Raw genomic sequence first — 7,200 nt, forward strand, 5'->3', positions numbered from 1 at the left:
ACGCTTTGAATCAACGTTGCCACCTGGTGGGGGCAAAACACACTTTCCACAAACATCCGTCTCCCTCCCTCTCTCTCCCTCCCCCCTCCTTCTAGCCATCTCTCCTAACCTCCCCCCCCCTCCTTCTAGCCATCTCTCCTAACCTGCCCCTCCCTCCTTCTAGCCATCTCTCCTAACCTGCCCCTCCCTCCCCCCCCCTCCTTCTAGCCATCTCTCCTAACCTCCCCCCCCCTCCTTCTAGCCATCTCTCCTAACCTGCCCCTCCCTCCTTCTAGCCATCTCTCCTAACCTGCCCCTCCCTCCCCCCCCCTCCTTCTAGCCATCTCTCCTAACCTGCCCCTCCCTCCTTCTAGCCATCTCTCCTAACCTGCCCCTCCCCCCCCCCCCTCCTTCTAGCCATCTCTCCTAACCTGCCCCTCCCCCCCCCCCCCCCCTCCTTCTAGCCATCTCTCCTAACCTCCCCCTCCCTCCCTCTTAGGCACTGATTCAGTCTGTCATCATGTAGGAGGCTGCTCCATTATTGATGGCTGTGGGCGGAGCCATGATGTCTGCTTCCTGTGGGCGGGGCCATGATGTGTGCTTCCTGTGGGCGGGGCCATGATGTCTGCTTCCTGTGGGCGGAGCCATGATGTCTGCTTCCTGTGGGCGGAGCCATGATGTCTGCTTCCTGTGGGCGGGGCCATGATGTCTGCTTCCTGTGGGTGGGGCCATGATGTCTGCTTCCTGTGGGCGGGGCCATGATGTCTGCTTCCTGTGGGCGGGGCCATGATGTCTGCTTCCTGTGGGCGGGCCTGTGATGGCCTTGGGGGCCCCCTGCCAGGTCGTCAGTGTGGAGGTTGACACTTGAGGACGAGAAGGTCTCACCCAGCACTGGCCTGTGTAAAGACAACCCTTAACCTCAAGCCTTCAATCCCAGTTCCAGCCTCCCTTCCTAGCCTCCTCCCCAGCCTCTTCCCTCAGCCTCTTTGATCCCCTGCCTCTTTCTTCCTCAGCCTCATCCCTCCCCTGCCTCCTTCCTCCCCTGCCTCCTCCCTCCTCAGCCTCCTTCCTCCCCTGCCTCCTCCCTCCTCAGCCTCCTTCCTCCCCTGCCTCCTCCCTCCTCAGCCTCCTTCCTCCCCTGCCTCCTCCCTCCTCATTCTCCTTCCTCCCCTGCCTCCTCCCTCCTCAGCCTCCTTCCTCCCCTGCCTCCTCCCTCCTCAGCCTCCTCCCTCCTCAGCCTCCTTCCTCCCCTGCCTCCTCCCTCCTCTGCCTCCTCCCTCCCCTGCCTCCTTCCTCCCCTGCCTCCTTCCTCCACTGCCTCCTCCCTCCTCTGCCTCCTTCCTCCCCTGCCTCCTCCCTCCTCAGCCTCCTTCCTCCTCCCTTCACTAACTTGGCTTCATTCAACTAGAAATCTGAGCTGCACCTTCCCCCTCTCCCATACCGCCTTAGCAACCACACCACGCCAACAGTTACCAAGCAACCACACAGAGCTGGAGCCACTGGCAGTGTGTGTGTTTATAGAAGCTTAATGTGTTATGGAATTAACAACTGGTACTGCTAGGGTGGAAAACATATTAGTATACATTAAGATTAGATATATTATAATGATGGTTTTTAATGAAGATACTGAAAACACTACAATGATTGAACTGGAGATATTTTATTTACAATAAGTTCAGTGGTGACTGCATAACATTTAATGTGCTTTCACAGGGTTTTCTTTATCCTGTATGTATGAAAGGCTGGCCTAGATAACAGAACAACAATATGAAGTGGATACTTTCAGTATAGATCAGTGGATTTTGTTACATACATGAATGTGTTCACTGATGTCAAAAGTACCTGCACATTACAAATGTGCACAAAACTCAACATCAAATCAACATTATGACATTATAATCACAAATGCCCATAACATGGGCACTATTCCTACCACTTTAGCCTCCTTGGTCGATTTCTTACTTTTTTAAATTTAACCTTTATTTACCCAGGCATCTTAGGCATGGATATAGCGACAGGAAACAATGTTTGTATGAATTTAGTCTCGGTCAGTTGTGTCATATTTATGAGAATGTGACACAGCAAATACAAGACTATTTTATAGCATTGCATAGCACAAAGGTAAAAATACAAATCTTAATGTAAACATTGAAAACACCTCTTTGGCTGCATAATCATTTGCATGGATGTACCAGAGCATTGGCAACTTGTTTAACCCTTGTGTTATCTTCGGGTCATTCTGACCCATCAGTCATTGTGACCCACCGTCGTATTGCGACAACTTTACCGCATACAAAAACAAAGTGAAGCATTTTCTTTTAACTGTTGGCTGTCTCAGATCCCCCACATTGCGAAGGTTAAAAGAAATGTATTTTTGTATTGGGTAAAATTTGGTAAACACAACGATGGTTTGTTATGAACCTTTGGGTCATGTGACCCGAAGGCAGCAAAAGGGTTAAAATAATGAGAAATTGCTTTTATAATGCGCATAAGTGGCTAGAATAGATGATGTGGAGATTGAACAAGAACTTCAGAGATGACAGAATTTCAATTGTGATTTGAGACATATAGGTACCAAAACCACTGACTGTCACTGTCAACTGTCATCACGGGTACTGTACTATCTATAATTCCAGGAATTTGTGTGTGCCACCAATTTTATCACGGGCATTGTACACTATCTATAGTTCAAGTGATGTGTATTTGTGTGTTTCACTGGCATATTAATCATCGACTGCATCACAGGCACTGTGCACTATTACTATTAATTACACTACTCTTTGTGCATACAAACATCTGCTAATTTATAAAAATGTAACGTTAGTGTAAGCTAGTGGACGAGTACTTTGCACTTGTCATTGGGACGTTGGGTTTTACAATTAATGTTTGGGGAGGGGGTTTCCCTGGGTTTAGGAGTACTGGGTTAGTGTTGGTTGGGGAGGGAGGACAGGTTCCCTGGGTCTCTCCCCCTCCTCCCTGTCTCTCTTCTTCTCTCCCCCTCCTCCCTGTCTCTCCTCTTCTCTCCCCCTCCTCCCTCTGTCTCTCCTCTTCTCTCCCCCTCCTCTCTCTGTCTCTCCTCTCTCCCTCCTCCCTCTGTCTCCTCTTCTCTCCCCTTCCTCACTCTGTCTCTCCTCTCCCCCTCCTCCCTCTGTCTCTCCTCTCCCCCTCCTCCCTCAGTCTCTCCTCTTCTATCCCCCTCCTCCGTCTGTCTCTCCTCTCCCCCTCCTCCCCTCTGTCTCTCCTCTCCCCCTCCTCCCTCTCCTCTTCTTCCCCCTCCTCCCTCTGTCTCCTCTTCTCTCCCCTCCTCCCTCTGTCTCTCCTCTCTCCCTCCTCACTCTGTCTCTCCTCTTCTCTCCCCTCCTCCCTCTGTCTCTCCTCTCTCCCCCCTCACTCTATCCTCCTCTTCTCTCCTCCTCCCTCTGTCTCTTCTCTCCCCCTCCTCCCTCTGTCTCTCCTCTCCCCCTCCTCCCTCTCCTCTTCTCTCCCCCTCCTCCCTCTGTCTCTTCTCTCCCCCTCCTCCCTCTCTGCTTCTCTCCCCCTCCTCCCTCTGTCTCTCCTCTTCTCTCCCCTCCTCCCTCTGTCTCTCCTCTCTCCCTCCTCACTCTGTCTCTCCTCTTCTCTCCCCTCCTCCCTCTGTCTCTCCTCTTCTCTCCCCCTCCTCCCTCTGTCTCTTCTCTCTCCCTCCTCACTCTGTCCTCCTCTTCCCTCCTCCTCCTCCCTCTGTCTCTTCTCTCCCCCTCCTCCCTCTGTCTCTCCTCTCCCCCTCCTCCCTCTCCTCTTCTCTCCCCCTCCTCCCTCTGTCTCTTCTCTCCCCCTCCTCCCTCTCCGCTTCTCTCCCCCTCCTCCCTCTGTCTCTCCGCTTCTATCCCCCTCCTCCGTCTGTCTCTCCTCTCCCCCTCCTCCCCTCTGTCTCTCCTCTCCCCCTCCTCCCTCTCCTCTTCTTCCCCCTCCTCCCTCTGTCTCCTCTTCTCTCCCCTCCTCCCTCTGTCTCTCCTCTCTCCCTCCTCACTCTGTCTCTCCTCTTCTCTCCCCTCCTCCCTCTGTCTCTCCTCTCTCCCCCCTCACTCTATCCTCCTCTTCTCTCCTCCTCCCTCTGTCTCTTCTCTCCCCCTCCTCCCTCTGTCTCTCCTCTCCCCCTCCTCCCTCTCCTCTTCTCTCCCCCTCCTCCCTCTGTCTCTTCTCTCCCCCTCCTCCCTCTCTGCTTCTCTCCCCCTCCTCCCTCTGTCTCTCCTCTTCTCTCCCCTCCTCCCTCTGTCTCTCCTCTCTCCCTCCTCACTCTGTCTCTCCTCTTCTCTCCCCTCCTCCCTCTGTCTCTCCTCTTCTCTCCCCCTCCTCCCTCTGTCTCTTCTCTCTCCCTCCTCACTCTGTCCTCCTCTTCCCTCCTCCTCCTCCCTCTGTCTCTTCTCTCCCCCTCCTCCCTCTGTCTCTCCTCTCCCCCTCCTCCCTCTCCTCTTCTCTCCCCCTCCTCCCTCTGTCTCTTCTCTCCCCCTCCTCCCTCTCCGCTTCTCTCCCCCTCCTCCCTCTGTCTCTCCTCTTCTCTACCCTTCCTCCCTCTGTCTCTCCTCTCCCCCTCCTCCCTCTGTCTCTCCTCTCCCCCTCCCTCTCCGCTTCTCTCCCCCTCCTCCCTCCCTCTCCTCTCCCCCTCCTCCCTCTGTCTCTCCCCCTCCTCCCTCTGTCTCTCCTCTCCACCTCCTCCCTCTGTCTCTCCTCTCCCTCTCCGCTTCTCTCCCCCTCCTCCCTCTGTCTCTCCTCTTCTCTACCCTTCCTCCCTCTGTCTCTCCTCTCCCCCTCCTCCCTCTGTCTCTTCTCTCCCCCTCCTCCCTCTCCTGTCCTCTCCCCTCCTCCCTCTGTCTCTCCTCTCTCCCTCCTCACTCTGTCTCTCCTCTTCTCCCTCTGTCTCTCCTCTCCCCCTCTTCCCTCTGTCTCTCCTCTCCCCCCTCCTCCCTCTGTCTCTCCTCTCCCCCTCCTCCCCTCTGTCTCTCCTCTCCCCCTCCTCTCCTCTCTCCCTCCTCACTCTGTCCTCCTCTTCTCTACCCTTCCTCCCTCTGTCTCTCCTCTCCCCCTCCTCCCTCTGTCTCTCCTCTCCCCCTCCTCCCTCTGTCTCTCCTCTCCACCTCCTCCCTCTGTCTCTCCTCTCCCCCTCCTCCCTCTGTCTCTCCTCTCCACCTCCTCCCTCTGTCTCTCCTCTCCCCCTCCTCCCTCTGTCTTTCCTCTCCCCCTCCTCCCTCTGTCTCTCCTGTCCCCTTCCTCCCTCTGTCTCTCCTCTCCCCCTCCTCCCTCTGTCTCTCCTCTCCCCCTCCTCCCTCAGTCTCTCCTCTTCTATCCCCCTCCTCCATCTGTCTCTCCTCTCCCGCTCCTCCCCTCTGTCTCTCCTCTCCCCCTCCTCCCTCTCCTCTTTTCTCCCCCTCCTCCCTCTGTCTCTTCTTCTCTCCCCCTCCTCCCTCTCTTATTCTCTCCCCCTCCTCCCTCCCTCTCCTCTCCCCCTCCTCCCTCTGTCTCTCCTCTCCCCCTCCTCCCTCTCCTCTTCTTCCCCCTCCTCCCTCTGTCTCCTCTTCTCTCCCCTCCTCCCTCTGTCTCTCCTCTCTCCCTCCTCACTCTGTCTCTCCTCTTCTCTCCCCTCCTCCCTCTGTCTCTCCTCTCTCCCTCCTCACTCTATCCTCCTCTTCTCTCCTCCTCCCTCTGTCTCTTCTCTCCCCCTCCTCCCTCTGTCTCTCCTCTCCCCCTCCTCCCTCTCCTCTTCTCTCCCCCTCCTCCCTCTGTCTCTTCTCTCCCCCTCCTCCCTCTCTGCTTCTCTCCCCCTCCTCCCTCTGTCTCTCCTCTTCTCTCCCCTCCTCCCTCTGTCTCTCCTCTCTCCCTCCTCACTCTGTCTCTCCTCTTCTCTCCCCTCCTCCCTCTGTCTCTCCTCTTCTCTCCCCCTCCTCCCTCTGTCTCTTCTCTCTCCCTCCTCACTCTGTCCTCCTCTTCCCTCCTCCTCCTCCCTCTGTCTCTTCTCTCCCCCTCCTCCCTCTGTCTCTCCTCTCCCCCTCCTCCCTCTCCTCTTCTCTCCCCCTCCTCCCTCTGTCTCTTCTCTCCCCCTCCTCCCTCTCCGCTTCTCTCCCCCTCCTCCCTCTGTCTCTCCTCTTCTCTACCCTTCCTCCCTCTGTCTCTCCTCTCCCCCTCCTCCCTCTGTCTCTCCTCTCCCCCTCCCTCTCCGCTTCTCTCCCCCTCCTCCCTCCCTCTCCTCTCCCCCTCCTCCCTCTGTCTCTCCCCCTCCTCCCTCTGTCTCTCCTCTCCACCTCCTCCCTCTGTCTCTCCTCTCCCCCTCCTCCCTCTCCGCTTCTCTCCCCCTCCTCCCTCTGTCTCTCCTCTTCTCTACCCTTCCTCCCTCTGTCTCTCCTCTCCCCCTCCTCCCTCTGTCTCTTCTCTCCCCCTCCTCCCTCTCCTGTCCTCTCCCCTCCTCCCTCTGTCTCTCCTCTCTCCCTCCTCACTCTGTCTCTCCTCTTCTCCCTCTGTCTCTCCTCTCCCCCTCTTCCCTCTGTCTCTCCTCTCCCCCTCCTCCCTCTGTCTCTCCTCTCCCCCTCCTCCCCTCTGTCTCTCCTCTCCCCCTCCTCTCCTCTCTCCCTCCTCACTCTGTCCTCCTCTTCTCTACCCTTCCTCCCTCTGTCTCTCCTCTCCCCCTCCTCCCTCTGTCTCTCCTCTCCCCCTCCTCCCTCTGTCTCTCCTCTCCACCTCCTCCCTCTGTCTCTCCTCTCCCTCTCCTCCCTCTGTCTCTCCTCTCCACCTCCTCCCTCTGTCTCTCCTCTCCCCTCCTCCCTCTGTCTCTCCTCTCCCCCTCCTCCCTCTGTCTCTCCTGGCCCCTTCCTCCCTCTGTCTCTCCTCTCCCCCTCCTCCCTCTGTCTCTCCTCTTCACCTCCTCCCTCTCTCCCACAATGCTGCTCTCCTGTGTCAGTCAGCAGCCACACTATTTCATACTAGGCTGTAGCACTCATGGATGCACTCAAAAGATATGCCATTTGGACAAATAAAAGCATATACTTCATAAAATAATTGATTTCATGATTATTTCTGCATATTTCATGAGAGCCAATACTGGTGAACCATGCTTGAAGGCCTGAGCTCATCTTTTGTGACACTGATGATCACCTCTCCCACAGCTCCCTCACAGTAGACTCACTTCCTCACCTCTAGTTCTTTGTTCTGTTCTACAAGTGAATGTCCTGGACAATAACCCAAATATCAAGT

Source organism: Osmerus mordax, chromosome 5 (genome assembly GCF_038355195.1).
Source record: "Osmerus mordax isolate fOsmMor3 chromosome 5, fOsmMor3.pri, whole genome shotgun sequence".
Lineage (NCBI taxonomy): Eukaryota > Metazoa > Chordata > Actinopteri > Osmeriformes > Osmeridae > Osmerus > Osmerus mordax.